The following is an 18395-nucleotide window of genomic DNA, read 5'->3' as shown; positions in this document are numbered from 1 at the left end:
CTCTATTTTATCCGATCTTCTACATCAAACAGTGGTTGTTTATCGAGACGACATTTTAATATTCTCTGTCCACTCAGAACAATACACTAAACATGTCCTCCAAGTCCTAGACAGACTCAGACAACATCATTTATTCTGCAAACCAGAAAAATGTAAATTTGATAGAACAGAGGTAAAATACCTGGGATATTGCATTAACCAAACAGGTGTTGCCATGGATTCAGATAAGATTCAAGCTCTACTGGATTGGCCGTTCCCCTCTTCCATCAAAGAAACTCAGTGTTTTTTGTGATTGGCCAATTTCTATCGACAATTCATAGCGGACTTTGCCCAGAGAACCAGTTATATTACTCAAACCCTTAAGAAAGACAATCTAAGGAAGGGTTTTTGTTGGGCACAAGACGCATGTAGGAGGCTGGGCTGGCTTGTAGTGAGTACCAAGGGGTACTTGCACCTTGCACCAGGCCCAGTTATCCCTTATTAGTGTATAGGGTGTCTAGCAGCTTAGGCTGATAGATAATGGTAGCTTAGCAGAGCAGCTTAGGCTGAACTAGGAGACGTGTGAAGCTACTACAGTACCACTTAGTGTCATATGCACAATATCATAAGAAAACACAATACACAGTTATACTAAAAATAAAGGTACTTTATTTTTATGACAATATGCCAAAGTATCTTAGAGTGTACCCTCAGTGAGAGGATAGGAAATATACACAAGATATATATACACAATAGCAAAAATATGCAGTATAGTCTTAGAAAACAGTGCAAACAATGTATAGTTACAATAGGATGCAATGGGGAAACATAGGGATAGGGGCAACACAAACCATATACTCCAAAAGTGGAATGCGAACCACGAATGGACCCCAAACCTATGTGACCTTGTAGAGGGTCACTGGGACTATTAGAAAATAGTGAGAGTTAGAAAAATAACCCTCCCCAAGACCCTGAAAAGTGAGTGCAAAGTGCACTAAAGTTCCCCTAAGGACAAAATAGTCGTGTTAGAGGAATAATGCAGGAAAGACACAAACCAGCAATGCAACAACTGTGGATTTCCAATCTAGGGTACCTGTGGAACAAAGGGACCAAGTCCAAAAGTCACAAGCAAGTCGGAGATGGGCAGATGCCCAGGAAATGCCAGCTGCGGGTGCAAAGAAGCTTCGACTGGACAGAAGAAGCTGAGGTTTCTGCAGGAACGAAAAAGGCTAGAGACTTCCCCTTTGGTGGACGGATCCCTCTCGCCGTGGACAGTTGTGCAGAAGTGTTTTCCCGCCGAAAGGACGCCAACAAGCCTTGCTAGCTGCAAATCGTGTGTTTTGGCGTTTTTGGACGCTGCTGGGGCCCAGGAGGGACCAGGAGGTCACAAATTGGACCTGAAGAGAGAGGGGACATCGAGCAAGACAATGAGCCCTCACTGAAGCAGGTAGCACCCGGAGAAGTGCCAGAAACAGGCACTACAAGGATGCATGAAACGGTGCTCGCCGAAGTTGCACAAAGGAGTCCCACGTCGCCGGAGACCAACTTAGAAAGTCGTGCAATGCAGGTTAGAGTGCCGTGGACCCAGGCTTGGCTGTGCACAAAGGATTTCCGCCGGAAGTGCACGGGGCCGGAGTAGCTGCAAAGTCACGGTTCCCAGCAATGCAGCCCAGCGAGGTGAGGCAAGGACTTACCTCCACCAAACTTGGACTGAAGAGTCACTGGACTGTGGGGGTCACTTGGACAGAGTCGCTGGATTCGAGGGACCTCGCTCGTCGTGCTGAGAGGAGACCCAAGGGACCGGTAATGCAGCTTTTTGGTGCCTGCGGTTGCAGGGGGAAGATTCCATCGACCCACGGGAGATTTCTTCAGAGCTTCTGGTGCAGAGAGGAGGCAGGCTACCCCCACAGCATGCACAAGCAGGAAAACGGTCGAAAAGGCGGCAGGATCAGCGTTACAGAGTTGCAGTAGTCGTCTTTGCTACTATGTTACAGGTTTGCAGGCTTCCAGCGCGGTCAGCAGTCGTTTCCTTATCAGAAGGTGAAGAGAGAGATGCAGAGGAACTCGGATGAGCTCTTGCATTCGTTATCTCAAGTTTCCCCAGAGACAGAGACCCTAAATAGCCAGAAAAGAGGGTTTGGCTACTTAGGAGAGTGGATAGGCTACTAACACCTGAAGGAGCCTATCAGCAGGAGTCTCTGACGTCACCTGGTGGCACTGGCCACTCAGAGCAGTCCAGTGTGCCAGCAGCACCTCTGTTTCCAAGATGGCAGAGGTCTGGAGCACACTGGAGGAGCTCTGGACACCTCCCAGGGGAGGTGCAGGTCAGGGGAGTGGTCACTCCCCTTTCCTTTGTCCAGTTTCGCGCTAGAGCAGGGGCTAAGGGGTCCCTGAACCGTTGTAGACTGGCTTATGCAGAATTGGGCACCTCTGTGCCCAACAAAGCATTTCCAGAGGCTGGGGGAGGCTACTCCTCCCCTGCCTTCACACCATTTTCCAAAGGGAGAGGGTGTCACACCCTCTCTCAGAGGAAGTTCTTTGTTCTGCCATCCTGGGCCAGGCCTGGCTGGACCCCAGGAGGGCAGCTTCCTGTCTGAGGGGTTGGCAGCAGCAGCAGCTGCAGTGAAACCCCAGGAAGGGCAGTTTGGCAGTACCAGGGTCTGTGCTTCAGACCACTGGGATCATGGGATTGTGCCAACTATGCCAGGATGGCATAGAGGGGGCAATTCCATGATCATAGACATGTTACATGGCCATATTCGGAGTTACCATTGTGAAGCTACATATAGGTAGTGACCTATATGTAGTGCACGCGTGTAATGGTGTCCCCGCACTCACAAAGTTCAGGGAATTGGCTCTGAACAATGTGGGGGCACCTTGGCTAGTGCCAGGGTGCCCTCACACTAAGTAACGTTGCACCTAACCTTTACCAGGTAAAGGTTAGACATATAGGTGACTTATAAGTTACTTAAGTGCAGTGTAAAATGGCTGTGAAATAACGTGGACGTTATTTCACTGAGGCTGCAGTGGCAGGCCTGTGTAAGAATTGTCAGAGCTCCCTATGGGTGGCAAATGAAATGCTGCAGCCCATAGGGATCTCCTGGAACCCCAATACCCTGGGTACCTCAGTACCATATACTAGGGAATTATAAGGGTGTTCCAGTAAGCCAATGTAAATTGGTAAAATTGGTCACTAGCCTGTTAGTGACAATTTAAAAGTAATGAGAGAGCATAACCACTGAGGTTCTGGTTAGCAGAGCCTCAGTGAGACAGTTAGGCACCACACAGGGAACATATACATGCACACCTATGGGCACTGGGACCCTGTGTGACAGGGTCCCAGTGACACATACATATAGGCCACAAACCTATGAGCACTGGGGTCCTGACCAGCAGGATCCCAGTGACACATAACAAACATACTGAAAACATAGTGTTTTCACTATGAGCACTGAGGCCTGGCTATCAGGATCCCAGTGAGACAGTGAAAACAGTGACAAACACCCTGACATACACTCACAAACAGGCCAAAAGTGGGGGTAACAAGGCTAGAAAGAGGCTACCTTCTCACACAACCCCCCCCCCAAACGAAGGACAATAAGGCTAACCTTGGCCAGTTGAGACTTTATTGTCTAAGTGGTGATAAGTAGAGAGTAGCTCTGCAATAGACTGGTTACTCCCTTTATCATCCACTATATGGTTACTTCCCTGTGGGGATGTAAACCACCCTGTTTGAAGTTTTTTAGCTAAGCAACAATGTGAAGATGTATTTTCAGAGTTTCTATCAGTAAGTTTTAGTTTAGAGCAGTGGGAATTGTCCACTGAACCTATTTGTAGTGATGGAAATGCCAGACAGGGATGCTGTCTCAGAAAAGCCATAGCTGGGCAAAAACTTTGTCCATCTGGCTGGAAGAGAGAACAGGGATGCTGTTTCTCTTGAGTTGGAGCAGGGCAGGGATGCTGTCCTATGAGCTCCACACTAGGGCAGGGATGCTGTCCTAAGTGTTGTGAGGTAGTGCAGGGTTTCTGCACTAAAGTTTCTCTGGGAGGGTTGGAGGGATGCTCCATGTTAACTAAAATGGTGCTGTTTTTCTCACCAATGTTCGTTATCCCATAGAGAGGTACTTCCACCTCAGGGAGTCCAGCTTTGCCAGCTGATGATTCCCTTGGAACAGGTGCCACCCCAGGAGAGGTTTCTCCCACCACAGGAATAGTATCCTGAATGGTAGGGTGGTTAGGGGATACTGTGATACTCTTTTTACCTGTTGATGGAGAGGGATCCTGAGTTTTCAGGCCTTCTCTCCTTTGCTTTTTCATTTCACTTGAAATGAGAGGGAACAATTCCTCAGGGATGCCCAGCTTGGCTGCATGGGCATAAAACTCTACATCAGCCCAACCTGAGGCCTCTAGGTCATTACCTAAGAGACAGTCTACAGGTAAGCTAGTTGATACCACCACCTGCTTAGGGCCAGTAACTCCACCCCAACTAAACTGAATTATAGCTAAGGGAAGAAACTTAGTGGAGTTATGGACATCAATAATCTTATACTGTTGTCCAATGATGTGTTGTTCAGGAGGCACTAGGTTTTCAGTCACCAAAGTGAAAATGGCACCTGTGTCTCTGTAGGCCAAGGCCTCAACACCATTTATTGAAACTGTCTGCCTGTACTTATCCATTGTAAGGGGAAAAGCAGCCAGTGTGGCAAGGCCAGTGCCACTAGGTGTGACAGAAACTGTCTTGGGACTGATTACATCAGTTTCCACTATGGACCCATAAGTGAACCCAACTACACCCTTTGCTTGACTGTTGCCAGCAGTCCCACCACTAGTACCACTACTGCTAGGGGCACTAGTGCTTGATGTATTAGTGGTGGTAGGCTCAGGGGGTTTACCTGGACAGGACTTATCCCCTGGCCTCTGGCCTCTATTTTTACACACAAAGCACCAAGGCTTTTTAATGTGTGCAGGTTGGGAAGAAGAGGAAGAATTTGTTTTATCCCCACCCTCTGAAGAGTGTTTAAGATTTGAAGTGGGATCTTTGGTTTTACCCTTATCCCCATGCTTATCTTGAGATTTTTCACCATCTTTCTTCTTATTGCCATCTTTGTCACCCCCTGTATGAACTTTTCTGTTCACCCTTGTTCTGACCCATTTGTCTGCCTTCTTTCCCAATTCTTGGGGAGAGGTCAGATCAGAGTCTACCAGGTACTGGTGCAACAAATCAGACACACAATTATTAAGTATATGCTCTCTCAGGATTGTGTTATACAGGCTTTCATAATCAGTAACTTTACTGCCATGTAACCACCCCTCCAAGGCCTTCACTGAATGGTCAATGAAATCAACCCAGTCTTGTGAAGACTCCTTTTTGGTCTCTCTGAACTTTATCCTGTACTGTTCAGTGGTTAAGCCATAACCATCCAGGAGTGCATTCTTAAGAACTGTAAAATTATTGGCATCATTTTCTTTCACAGTAAGGAGCCTATCCCTACCTTTTCCACTAAATGATAGCCATAGGATAGCAGCCCACTGCCTTTGAGGGACATCCTGTACAGCACAGGCCCTCTCAAGTGCAGCAAACCACTTGTTAATGTCATCCCCCTCCTTATAAGGGGGAACTATCTTGTGCAGATTCCTGGAATCATGCTCTTTTGCAGGATGACTATGGGGAATACTGCTGCTGCCACCATGGGTATCTAAACCCAACTTCTGTCTTTCCTTCTCTAATTCAAAAGACTGTCTATCCAAATCCAGCTGTTGCTTTTTAAGCTTCAGTCTGGTTTGTTCCACCCTCAACTTATTGAGTTCCCTCTCTAACATTCTGTCATCAGGGTTGGTGGGAGGGACATTTCTAGAAACAGAGCTATGATGGGAATGAACAGAAGGAGACCTGTCCCTTACAGAAGGCACCCTAACAGCTTGGTTTACAGAAACATTACTACCAGTATGGTGAGAATAAATGCTTTTGCTATGATGTGAGACAACACTATTTATTTGGTGTGGCTCATCATCATTACCATCTATGCTAGATTGTCTAGTAATGGGCAGGCTAGGAAGTTTCTTTCCTGAATCTTTTCCTGGGGGAGTCCCTGAATCAGATTGGGAACTATTAGGTACTTTTTCAACAGATGAGGCACCTATGGCCTTATCCTGTTCTCTAAGCATGTTAAGTAACAGTTCCAAGGAAGGATTTTTCCCTACACTCAAACCTCTCTCTATACAGAGACTCCTTGCTCTTTTCCAGCTAAGGTTGTCATATGCAAGTTTGGACAGATCAACACTTTGGCCTGTGCCAGACATTTTTAGAGAGAGTTAAAGTGATAGAAAAAGAGAAAAAAAGTTTTCAGAACTTTTTGAAAAGACAGAAAAAACTTTTTAAACTTTTTAGAACTTTTTGAAAGTTTAGAAGTACTTTTCAGCACTTAGAAAAGAGTGAAAAGAGGAAATGCAAAACTTTTTGGCTATGTGTATATACACTGACCTTGTTTTGTATATTTTTCTCTTATGAAAAGTACAATGACAAGAGTGGTAAGTAGTCTCAAGCACTTATCCCACCACTGCACAACCAATGTAGGAGGCTGAGCTGGCTTGTAGTGAGTACCAAGGGGTACTTGCACCTTGCACCAGGCCCAGTTATCCCTTATTAGTGTATAGGGTGTCTAGCAGCTTAGGCTGATAGATAATGGTAGCTTAGAAGAGCAGCTTAGGCTGAACTAGGAGACGTGTGAAGCTACTACAGTACCACTTAGTGTCATATGCACAATATCATAAGAAAACACAATACACAGTTATACTAAAAATAAAGGTACTTTATTTTTATGACAATATGCCAAAGTATCTTAGAGTGTACCCTCAGTGAGAGGATAGGAAATATACACAAGATATATATACACAATAGCAAAAATATGCAGTATAGTCTTAGAAAACAGTGCAAACAATGTATAGTTACAATAGGATGCAATGGGGAAACATAGGGATAGGGGCAACACAAACCATATACTCCAAAAGTGGAATGCAAACCACGAATGGACCCCAAACCTATGTGACCTTGTAGAGGGTCGCTGGGACTATTAGAAAATAGTGAGAGTTAGAAAAATAACCCTCCCCAAGACCCTGAAAAGTGAGTGCAAAGTGCACTAAAGTTCCCCTAAGGACAAAATAGTCGTGTTAGAGGAATAATGCAGGAAAGACACAAACCAGCAATGCAACAACTGTGGATTTCCAATCTAGGGTACCTGTGGAACAAGGGGACTAAGTCCAAAAGTCACAAGCAAGTCGGAGATGGGCAGATGCCCAGGAAATGCCAGCTGTGGGTGCAAAGAAGCTTCGACTGGACAGAAGAAGCTGAGGTTTCTGCAGGAACGAAAAAGGCTAGAGACTTCCCCTTTGGTGGACGGATCCCTCTCGCCGTGGAGAGTCGTGCAGAGGTGTTTTCCCGCCGAAAAGACGCCAACAAGCCTTGCTAGCTGCAAATCGTGCGTTTTGGCGTTTTTGGACGCTGCTGGGGCCCAGGAGGGACCAGGAGGTCGCAAATTGGACCTGAAGAGAGAAGGGACGTCGAGCAAAACAAAGAGCCCTCACTGAAGCAGATAGCACCCGGAGAAGTGCCAGAAACAGACACTACAAGGATGCGTGAAATGGTGCTCGGCGAAGTTGCACAAAGGAGTCCCACGTCGCCGGAGACCAACTTAGAAAGTCGTGCAATGCAGGTTAGAGTGCCGTGGACCCAGGCTTGGTTGTGCACAAAGGATTTCCACCGGAAGTGTACAGGGGCCGGAGTAGCTGCAGAGTCGCGGTTCCCAGCAATGCAGCCCAGCGAGGTGAGGCAAGGACTTACCTCCACCAAACTTGGACTGAAGAGTCACTGGACTGTGGGGGTCACTTGGACAGAGTCGCTGGATTCGAGGGACCTCGCTCGTCGTGCTGAGAGGAGACCCAAGGGACCGGTAATGCAGCTTTTTGGTGCCTGCGGTTGCAGGGGGAAGATTCCGTCGACCCACGGGAGATTTCTTCGGAGCTTCTGGTGCAGAGAGGAGGCAGGCTACCCCCACAGCATGCACAAGCAGGAAAACGGTCGAAAAGGCGGCAGGATCAGCGTTACAGAGTTGCAGTAGTCGTCTTTGCTACTATGTTGCAGGTTTGCAGGCTTCCAGCGCGGTCAGCAGTCGTTTCCTTATCAGAAGGTGAAGAGAGAGATGCAGAGGAACTCGGATGAGCTCTTGCATTCGTTATCTCAAGTTTCCCCAGAGACAGAGATCCTAAATAGCCAGAAAAGAGGGTTTGGCTACTTAGGAGAGAGGATAGGCTACTAACACCTGAAGGAGCCTATCAGCAGGAGTCTCTGACGTCACCTGGTGGCACTGGCCACTCAGAGCAGTCCAGTGTGCCAGCAGCACCTCTGTTTCCAAGATGGCAGAGGTCTGGAGCACACTGGAGGAGCTCTGGACACCTCCCAGGTGCCCAACAAAGCATTTCCAGAGGCTGGGGGAGGCTACTCCTCCCCTGCCTTCACACCATTTTCCAAAGGGAGAGGGTGTCACACCCTCTCTCAGAGGAAGTTCTTTGTTCTGCCATCCTGGGCCAGGCCTGGCTGGACCCCAGGAGGGCAGCTGCCTGTCTGAGGGGTTGGCAGCAGCAGCAGCTGCAGTGAAACCCCAGGAAGGGCAGTTTGGCAGTACCAGGGTCTGTGCTACAGACCACTGGGATCATGGGATTGTGCCAACTATGCCAGGATGGCATAGAGGGGGCAATTCCATGATCATAGACATGTTACATGGCCATATTCGGAGTTACCATTGTGAAGCTACATATAGGTAGTGACCTATATGTAGTGCACGCGTGTAATGGTGTCCCCGCACTCACAAAGTTCAGGGAATTGGCTCTGAACAATGTGGGGGCACCTTGGCTAGTGCCAGGGTGCCCTCACACTAAGTAACTTTGCACCTAACCTTTACCAGGTAAAGGTTAGACATATAGGTGACTTATAAGTTACTTAAGTGCAGTGTAAAATGGCTGTGAAATAACGTGGACGTTATTTCACTGAGGCTGCAGTGGCAGGCCTGTGTAAGAATTGTCAGAGCTCCCTATGGGTGGCAAAAGAAATGCTGCAGCCCATAGGGATCTCCTGGAACCCCAATACCCTGGGTACCTCAGTACCATATACTAGGGAATTATAAGGGTGTTCCAGTAAGCCAATGTAAATTGGTAAAATTGGTCACTAGCCTGTTAGTGACAATTTAAAAGTAATGAGAGAGCATAACCACTGAGGTTCTGGTTAGCAGAGCCTCAGTGAGACAGTTAGGCACCACACAGGGAACATATACATGCACACCTATGAGCACTGGGGCCCTGTGTGACAGGGTCCCAGTGACACATACATATAGGCCACAAACCTATGAGCACTGGGGTCCTGACAAGCAGGATCCCAGTGACACATAACAAACATACTGAAAACATAGTGTTTTCACTATGAGCACTGAGGCCTGGCTATCAGGATCCCAGTGAGACAGTGAAAACAGTGACAAACACCCTGACATACACTCACAAACAGGCCAAAATTGGGGGAGGGTAACAAGGCTAGAAAGAGGCTACCTTCTCACAACGCAGAGTTGGCTTTTCAAGAATTAAAGAAAGCCTTAATTCAAGCTCCCATTTTACGGCACCCAGACACCAACAAACAGTTCATCGTTGTCGCAGACGCCTCAGGAAGAGACATAGGGGCTGCCTTACTACAGAAACAAGATGCTGATGGGTTAGAGCATCCTGTATTCTACCTTTCACACATATTATCCGATTTGGAGCGGAATTATTCGGTGTTAGAACGAGAGTTACTCGCCTTGAAGACAGCGTGCACGGAATGGAGACACTTCCTGATGGGCTCGAAAGAACCCTTTGAGGCCCGGACAGATCACCGAAACTTACAATGCTTGAGAAACTTTCAGTGTCAAAATAGCCGGCATGCTCGATGGGCTTTCTTTTTTAGTCAATATGATTTTTACCTTACATACATCCCTGGTTCTCAGAATATCTTGGCCGATGCTTTGTCTCGGCGTTACCCTGAGTGTAGCGATTCTCCTGTACAGAACCTATTTGAAAGTAACAAGATCATTGGTTTAGTATAGACATTCCTAGACCAGGTCAAATCCGAATATTCCCATCTGGAAACTACAGAGATGAACAAGTTGCGCCCGCAGCTTCATATAGATCAGGGATACTATTACCATAACAAAGCCATGTTCTTACCCACTAAGATAGTCCAGACAGAAGCCCTACGTATGTGCCACGATTCCCCCATTGCAGGTCATCGCAGAATGAAAGCTACCCAAGAGCTTCTGCTTCGCTCTTTCTGGTGGCCCACTATCAAGGCTGATACTGAGGACTATGTGTCGTCCTGTCCCATATGTGCACAAGCCAAAACACCCCGTACTAAACCAGTAGGATTACTTCGCCCATTATCCGTTCCCCCAGGTCCATGGCACACTATCTCCACTGATTTTATGTGCTCTTTACCCTCTTCAGTTGGAAATCGAGTGATAATGGTGACCGTTGATTCCTTCACTAAGGTGGCACATTTCACGGCATTAAGAAAACTACCAACGGCTAAGGAACTAAGCCAAATCTTTACTCAGGAGATCTTCCAGCTTCATGGACTACCACAGGTCATTATCTCAGATCAGGGTCCTCAATATATCTCCCGGTTTTGGAAACAATTCTGTAAAACCTTAGGAATAGAGGTGGCCTCATCATCAGGGTTCCATCCTCAAACTAATGGACAGACAGAACGACTAAATCAAGGCCTCAAGCAATATTTACGCAGCTTCTGCAATGCTATGCAGAATAATTGGTCTACCTATTTACCACTTGCAGAATTCTCCTACAATAACTCAGTACACAGTGCCTCGAAAGTCTCCCCTTTCTATAGTTCTTATGGTTTCCATCCTAAGACTTTTCCTACTCCTCTGAAAGATACTTCCAATCTTCCAGCCATTTCCTCATATGTTCGGCAACTACGAGGTATCCAACGTGTGATCCGTTCAAATCTTGTAGCCACTAAGACACGCATGAAAAGGATGGCTGATAAGAAGCGTTGTGAGGCCCCACAGTATCAGGTCCTTGATAAGGTCTGGCTTTCCTCTAGATTTTTGCCTCTCCGACTTACCCAAAACAAATTTAAACCTCGTTATTATGGTCCATTCCTGATTCTCTAGAAAATCAATCCTGTGTCTGTGCGTCTTCGTCTGCCCCAGACTTGGAAAATACATCCTGTGTTCCATGTCTCACAACTCAAACCTTACCTTCCTGATCCTTTTCACAGACAATTCTCCTGTCCTCCCCCTCTGTTGATTGATAATGTGCCCGAATACGAGGTCCAGGAGATCTGTGACTCTCAGTTTTTCCATGGGCGCCTCCAATATCTTATTCATTGGAAAGGCTACCCTATGAGTGAGTGTTCCTGGGAAGATGCCCTTTCGGTTCATGCCCCTCTTTTGGTCCGTCGTTTTTTCTGGCTTTTTCCTCATAAAGCTGGGGCCTCGGGGGGGGACCTACTGTTGTGCCGTAGCTGCATGCACGGGCCGCTGCGGCACAACCCATGAGGAACGCGGCGAACTGCGGGCGAGCAGCGGGGGAAGCCGCAGCTCGGTTCAAGGATCGCGAGCACCCGCTGCTGCCCTTTTCTCCGACCGCAAATTCCAGGGCAGGCGCGGCAGGATCGGAGACCCCGAATCGGGTCTCGATCCTTGCCGCACTCAGTGCGCAAATTAACATAAGTGCACCTGGGATTCCCGGGACCCCCTCCTTTCCACCACTTACCTTTTCACACAGCCAAAAGCTGTATGCCTGCACATGGCTCGTCTTTATGCATGCTTTTCCCCTTCCCAGCATGCTGTTCACTTCCTCTCTTCCCTGCATGCATTGTTTCTCTTTTCTTAGAAGCATGTTTTCTATTCTAACTTATGACCTTTTCACCAAACCAAGATGGTGGTTTTACCACTTCCTGTTTTCCACTTCCTGTCTAGGGGTATATAAGGGGAATCTATCTTCCTTCTCTTTGCGTTGCAACACTCATGTGGTGATAGTCACGCTCCGGCTGGTTTCCTCTTGTGGCGCCAGCTGTTCTTGAGCTGTCTTCCGTCTCCAGAATTCCTGAATTCCAGAATCTTAAGTCCTGACGTCCTTGTGTCCTCCTTCTGTTTCAGGGAGTTCCTGTTGGAGGATTTTTACCCTTTTGGGGGGTTTTCCTCTGGGACTCCTTTCTGGAGGGCACGGACTGTAGTGGCTTACTATTGTCAAACAGCACTGTGGTTACCGGAAGGAGTCGCCCCTACCTCGGCCAGAGCAGGACTTGCAGGAACCGAGGCCGCTCACCACCTCTCTCCAACCTCGACGGTAAGCTCAGGGTGAATTGTGACACACAGAGTGGGAGTGGTGGCGAACCTAAGCACAGGTCTGGGAGGTGGTCAGCAAGACGCACTTCAAACTCACCCAGTTCCACTACCTACACTGCACCTATCTAACACCCCAGCGCTTACACAGGTTCAATGCAACACAGCCAGCGGTGTGTTCCAGATGCAGAAAAGAGATAGCGGCATTCTTACACATGACATGGGTGTGCTGCAGGTTGTTGAGCTATTGTAAAGAGGTATTGGGGATGCTGCAGGAGGCTAATAGCATCTGGCTGGAGACCTCAATTAAGTACTGCCTACTGGGTGTAGTCCCGACTCCCAAGTGGGGAGGTAAAATATGTCATTGGTTGGCCCTGCTGGGATTGATATTGGCCACGCTGTGCATCACTATTCACTGGCCACATCCCAGTCTTCTGGTGGCTCACAAGTGGTTGGGAGATATGCATGAATAGGGAGTGGCCAAGGAGTGCCGGCTCTGTCTCATGCACACAGATGAGTATGCCAATTGAGATTTTGAAAAATGGAATGATATGATGGAGCACCTAGATGCTGGAGAGTTGCAGTCTCCAATTACCTCCTCTGGAACCTCACAGAGTGCCGACTCTATAGTGCCTCCCTCAATGGTTTAAGAACACCCCCCTTGGGGCCTTGAGGTGAGGGATTAAGCGAATGGTGAGATGTCACCTGATTCAGAGTCAAACACCACAATTGCAGCCTATGTGTGCTCCTCAGTAGCTTAGTTGCCCATCCCTCTAGGGCACACCATCGTCCCCTGCTCTCCGTTCCCCCACGCTCACCACTTTTGGAGAATGAGGGACATGGGGGAAGCTGTTGCTTTGAGTCTGTGCTGCTGCCGCTGTTGTTGTTGGTTTCTCACTGTTGATTGAATGGTGGTTAGTTAGTTTCCACTATTTTGTTTCTGAGGAATATCAACGTAGACTAGCTGATTGCTGGGTAAATGCTGCCTGGAGAATGTGTCACTACGTGTCCGACAAGTTGGTTCTAATGCGCACACCACTACTCCTGAGTGTGTGAGGTTATCATACTGTTTTTTATAAAAAGTATGTTGGACCGTCTGTTGAATACTTGATGTATTTTGCTTGTAACCCTGACCTTCATGAAATGCTCCCAGAAATGTTTTTTAAAAAAGAATATCCTCAAAAGCTGAGGGCTTTTTATTTGATGGACTCTGAAAATGTAAGAATTTCAGGTGAGGGGGAGGAACTTCTACAACAATTTCTCAGATATGTTCTTAAAGTATCAACTTAAGGTGGAGAAAACGTATAACATTCTCTAAAGGTAGTTAAGGTAGAGGAAATGAGATGACCAACAGGAGTTCATAGAATAGTGAAAATAAGTGGGTTGATGCTCATTTTCTAGCCATGATGAAATTATTGAGACTAAGCCATTCTACTTTTCAAGCAGGAGTGCTGGATCATTCCCCTAGTAACTATCAAATCTAAAACTTTACAAACCGGCAATTAATTAAAGGACATAGGGGGTCATTCTGACTTGGGGGGGCGGCGGAGGCCGCCCGCCAAAGTACCGCCGTCAGAATACCGCTGCGCGGTAAAAAGACCGCCGCAGTGATTATGAGTTTCCCGCTGGGCTGGCGGGCGACCCCCAGAAGGTCGCCTGCCAGCCCAGCGGGAAACCCCCTTCCACGAGGATGCCGGCTCCGAATGGAGCCGGCGGAGTGGAAAGGGTGCGACAGGTGCAGTTGCACCCGTCGCTATTTTCAGTGTCTGCTATGCAGACACTGAAAATCTTGGTAGGGCCCTGTTAGGGGGCTCCTGCAGTGCCCATGCCATTGGCATGGGCACTGCAGGGGCCCCCAGGAGCCCCACGACACCCGTTACCGCCAGCCAGGTTCTGGCGGGCAAAACCGGCAGAACCAGGCTGGCGGTAAGGGGGTCGGAATCCCCATGGCGGCGCTGCCTGCAGCGCCGCCATGGAGGATTCCTCAGGCCAGGGGAAAACCGTTTTCCCTTTTCTGACCGCGGCTTTACCGCCGCGGTCAGAATTGGCCTGGATGCACCGCCAGCCTGTTGGCGGTGCATCCGCGGTCCCCGGCCCTGGCGGTCCATGACCGCCAGGGTCGGAATGACCCCCATAATCATGTTACAAATGTTTGAAAAATTCTAGGCAATATATGAAATAAAAGTTCTAGGGATGCAAGTAAGTAGGCTACGATTGAGCAGAAGTTCTCAACGTTTCTTTCAAGATGTCTTGATTCTGTGGTAGCAGAATTTGATTGGGGTTGTTAATTATACACAACATCTGGCTAGCAACCCACACTGGCACTTATATGGTTTATGATGCACTGCTGTGTTCAATTACGCCTTTAGATATTATTTTGTCTGTGAAATTCAGTTGAACTACAGGTTCTGGTAACATCTGTTATTGGGCTTATCCCTAGTTAGTGGACCTCTCAAATTTACCCTTTTCTCTGCTAGATACCCATCAGAGGACCTAAGCTAGATTTATAATTGGGAGAATGTAATAACACACACTAGTGTAGCGTCCTCTCCAGCCCTGAAGCATGTTATTGAATACACCACACATAGAGCTCTTTAACAGATGTCTTTGTTCTTCAACATACTGCCTCCATCTCCATACATTGCAGTAAAACTTTTATAAACAAACCTTAACACCTCACATCTGATTATGTAATTCCTGAGTAGAGTCCACTCAGGACAGCGAGGGTGCAGCATGCAAGATATCAAAGACACTACATCTCCTCCTTTTTTAAACAAAAAGTACAAACAACGTTAGCATCATATTTCCTCAATGAGCCGTCTAGGCACTCACACTGGTCTGCCAGATCTGGTGGTATGAGGTAGTTGAGATACACCATCATCATGCGTCAATGACATGGGCTCAGATGTGTGATCTGTATGTCCAGGCGGGGTCACCTCTCTTGTGATCGCAGGGGATGATGGCCACTGAGGTAAGTGTTGATAGTGTGATGAGTCCCAAATGATGGATTTTCCAGGACGATGCACTGTTACTATGTGTCCTTTACACTTCACAACCCTCAAAGGATCAACAGCAAATAAAGTGTCTGTTTTTTTCTTTTGTCTCTGTTTGACCAGTAACAAGTACCCTTTCTCAAAGACTGTTTCCTGGGCATGTTGGTGCAGATCAGCTTATCTTTTCATTTTGTGCTTTTGAGAAGTATCTGTATTACAAACCTTATTGCCATTTGTCAATCGGTCTGATGTCCATTGTAGTAGCTTGGTTCCAATGGCTCTCCCAAATAGCACATAGGCAAGGCTCTCACCAGTTGTTGAGTGAGCAGTTTGAGCGATAAGCACGAAGGTTTGGGCACAGGGCTTAATTTAAATTGATTCCCTCCATTAACGCTGGCCGAATTACTCTCTTGAGGGTGTCCATAAATCATTCAACAACACTGTTGGCTTGGGGCCAGAGAGGTGTACTCAGTTGGTGCTTAATATTGAGTTGATCAAGAAACTCATTGAATTCTTTGCTATTAAAAGGCAGTCCGTTGTCAGATTTGAGAATAGTGGGAATGCTGCACACTGCAAAGATGTCATCAAGCTGCTCAATGGCCTTATCATGGGTTGTCAATGATAAGTCTTCCACCAAAGGAAAATGCAAGTATTCATCAATAACCACAAATGGATGATGTAAATTTTCTAGAGGGCCAAAAAAATCAACTGAGACTCTCCCAGGCATGCACATGAAGGTCAGGCATTGTTAATGGATGCTGCATCACCTTGGGTGATAAACAATTACAAAGATGGCATGCTTTTAGCTCTCTCTCTCTCTGCTAGCTCAATGACTTGTTGTCTCAAGCTCTCAGATATGGCAATTCTTGAGCCTATCGGTATGATACCCTCTTGGGTGAATGATAGCTCATCCTGTACAGTTTTTAATTTTTGGAATTCAGCATCAGCAAAAGGTTGAACACTTGTCTTCCAATTTTGCGTTGTAATGAGGTCTTTCAGAATGAGCATGATTTTATCTTCTTTGGTAGCAGCAATAATGTATTCAATGGATAGAGTTGCTGGCATGCTGGGCCTCACAATGCAGTTTGGATACTCTTCAGCTGCTTTGCATGTTGAACTGTGGCAATGTAGTGGCACTTGTGAAAAGTAATATGGAGGATTTTTGTCTTTCCCCGGCTTGTGTGCAGTCACATAGTCATATTCTTGCAGTTGCAACCCCCACCTCTGGATTCGAGGGGGCATCTTAACTTTTGGTTTTCCAGAGATAGTAAGCAATACCTGGTGGTCTGTGATGATAGTGAAAGGCTTCCACATAAAAACAAATGAAAATATTTGCAGGTCCACACTACAGCCAGGTTCTTCTTCTCTGGCTGAGAGTAGGCATGTTCTGTTTCAGACAGGATTCTACTGTCGTAGGCTACAATGTGTTTCTGGGCATTCAGGTGGCCATTGTGTTGAGCAAGGATTGCCCCCATCCTCACTGGGCTTGCATCTACTGTGATCTCAGTATGTAACTTGGGTCAAAATAGTCCATTTCAGTTGCATTCTCAATTGCATGTTTTATTTCTTTGAAACTGTGATCACATTGAGGAGACCACTAAAATGGGTCAGTCTGTTTTGTTAAGTCTCTCAATGGGGCAATCACTGTAGCAAATTCACAAAGTACCTTTAACAATAACTGGCCATGCCTAAGAAGCATTTTAGCATGGTTTCATCTCGTGGGGGGGGAGGTAGATAACAATGCTTGACTCTTATCCAGGTCAGAGTCATTCTCCCATCAGACAATATGTGCCGAAAGCATTTAGATTTGGTTTTGTGAATCTCACATTGTGCTGCATTCAAAGTGAGTCCTGCATCAGAAAGCAATTAACACACTTGCGTAAGAGTCCTGTCTTGCTCCTTTTGTGTTGCCCCAAAAACTAGTATGTCATCACTATAATTGAAAGCATGGGAAGCAGGTTGATTAGTTTGGTGAATAACATTGTGAAATATCTCTGCAGCCAAAGATACTCCAAAACTGCATCTTTGTGACTGAGCAAATCAACATGAGTCAAAAAGTAGTAGTGTACCTACAGTTTTCTTCCAGCTTGAGTTGATGATATCCGTTGTTCAGGCTAAGATGGGAGAATATTTAATCTCGGTTCAGCTGCATGATCATGTCCGCTATGTGGGGACCAGGATGTCTTTCCCTCTTGATTGCTTTGTTGGCCTGGCACAAGTCAATTCAAATGCACACCACACCTCCACTGTCCCTTTATTGCACAATAGCTATGGGCGAAACCCATGGTGTAGGGCCTGTGGGATGTTGAATGATGTCATGGTCCAACTCTATTTCTAGTTCTTTCACAAAGGCTGTTTGTAACTGAAAAGTGGCTCTGCAGTGCCATTGGGCAGCAGGGTGAATATCCTCAATAATATGATTATTCATCTTTTCTAAGCCATGAAGTAAGGACAGAAACTGAGTCACAATTTTAGACTGAGCATAGATGTTGTAGTTGAGAGTTATCATTCTCATGTCAACTGCAGTGCCAAAGCTAAGTAAGCACGCACTAGATGAAATTCCTTGAAGGACATGAATTGGTGCTTGCACTGATGTTGTTTTGTGTTGCAAAATTGCTGCAAATGACCCTTGACTCTAGTGGTTGCAAAGCAGCCCAGGTGTATATCTTTGTGTTTAACAGTGCAAGGGGTGACACAGGCTGTTGAACTTTTCTACTGGCATGATGTTAATCAATGCACCACTGTCTATAATGAAGGTTATGAGCAACCGTTCACCTTTAATGTTATTTTAGGACAACGTTCAAATTAATTTTGTTGCTTCATTTTGCGAGCAGCTAATCCTACAGGTGCATCTCGTTCCTCAGTGAATATCATCTGCGCACGTCCATCTTCTTCAATAGTGCTTGATAATGACATTGAAGAACATTTATATGATGAACTTGACGATGATTGACTGTACTTGGTTTATACTTGCCGTAACTGATGTTGCCTTTTGGTGGTGTGGCATGGCGAGAATGCTTCTGGAACCTTCTGGCAGTCA

This window comes from Pleurodeles waltl, chromosome 2_2 (genome assembly GCF_031143425.1).
Source record: "Pleurodeles waltl isolate 20211129_DDA chromosome 2_2, aPleWal1.hap1.20221129, whole genome shotgun sequence".
Lineage (NCBI taxonomy): Eukaryota > Metazoa > Chordata > Amphibia > Caudata > Salamandridae > Pleurodeles > Pleurodeles waltl.
The sequence above is the reverse complement of the archived record's forward strand: the minus strand, read 5'-3'. Positions refer to the sequence as shown.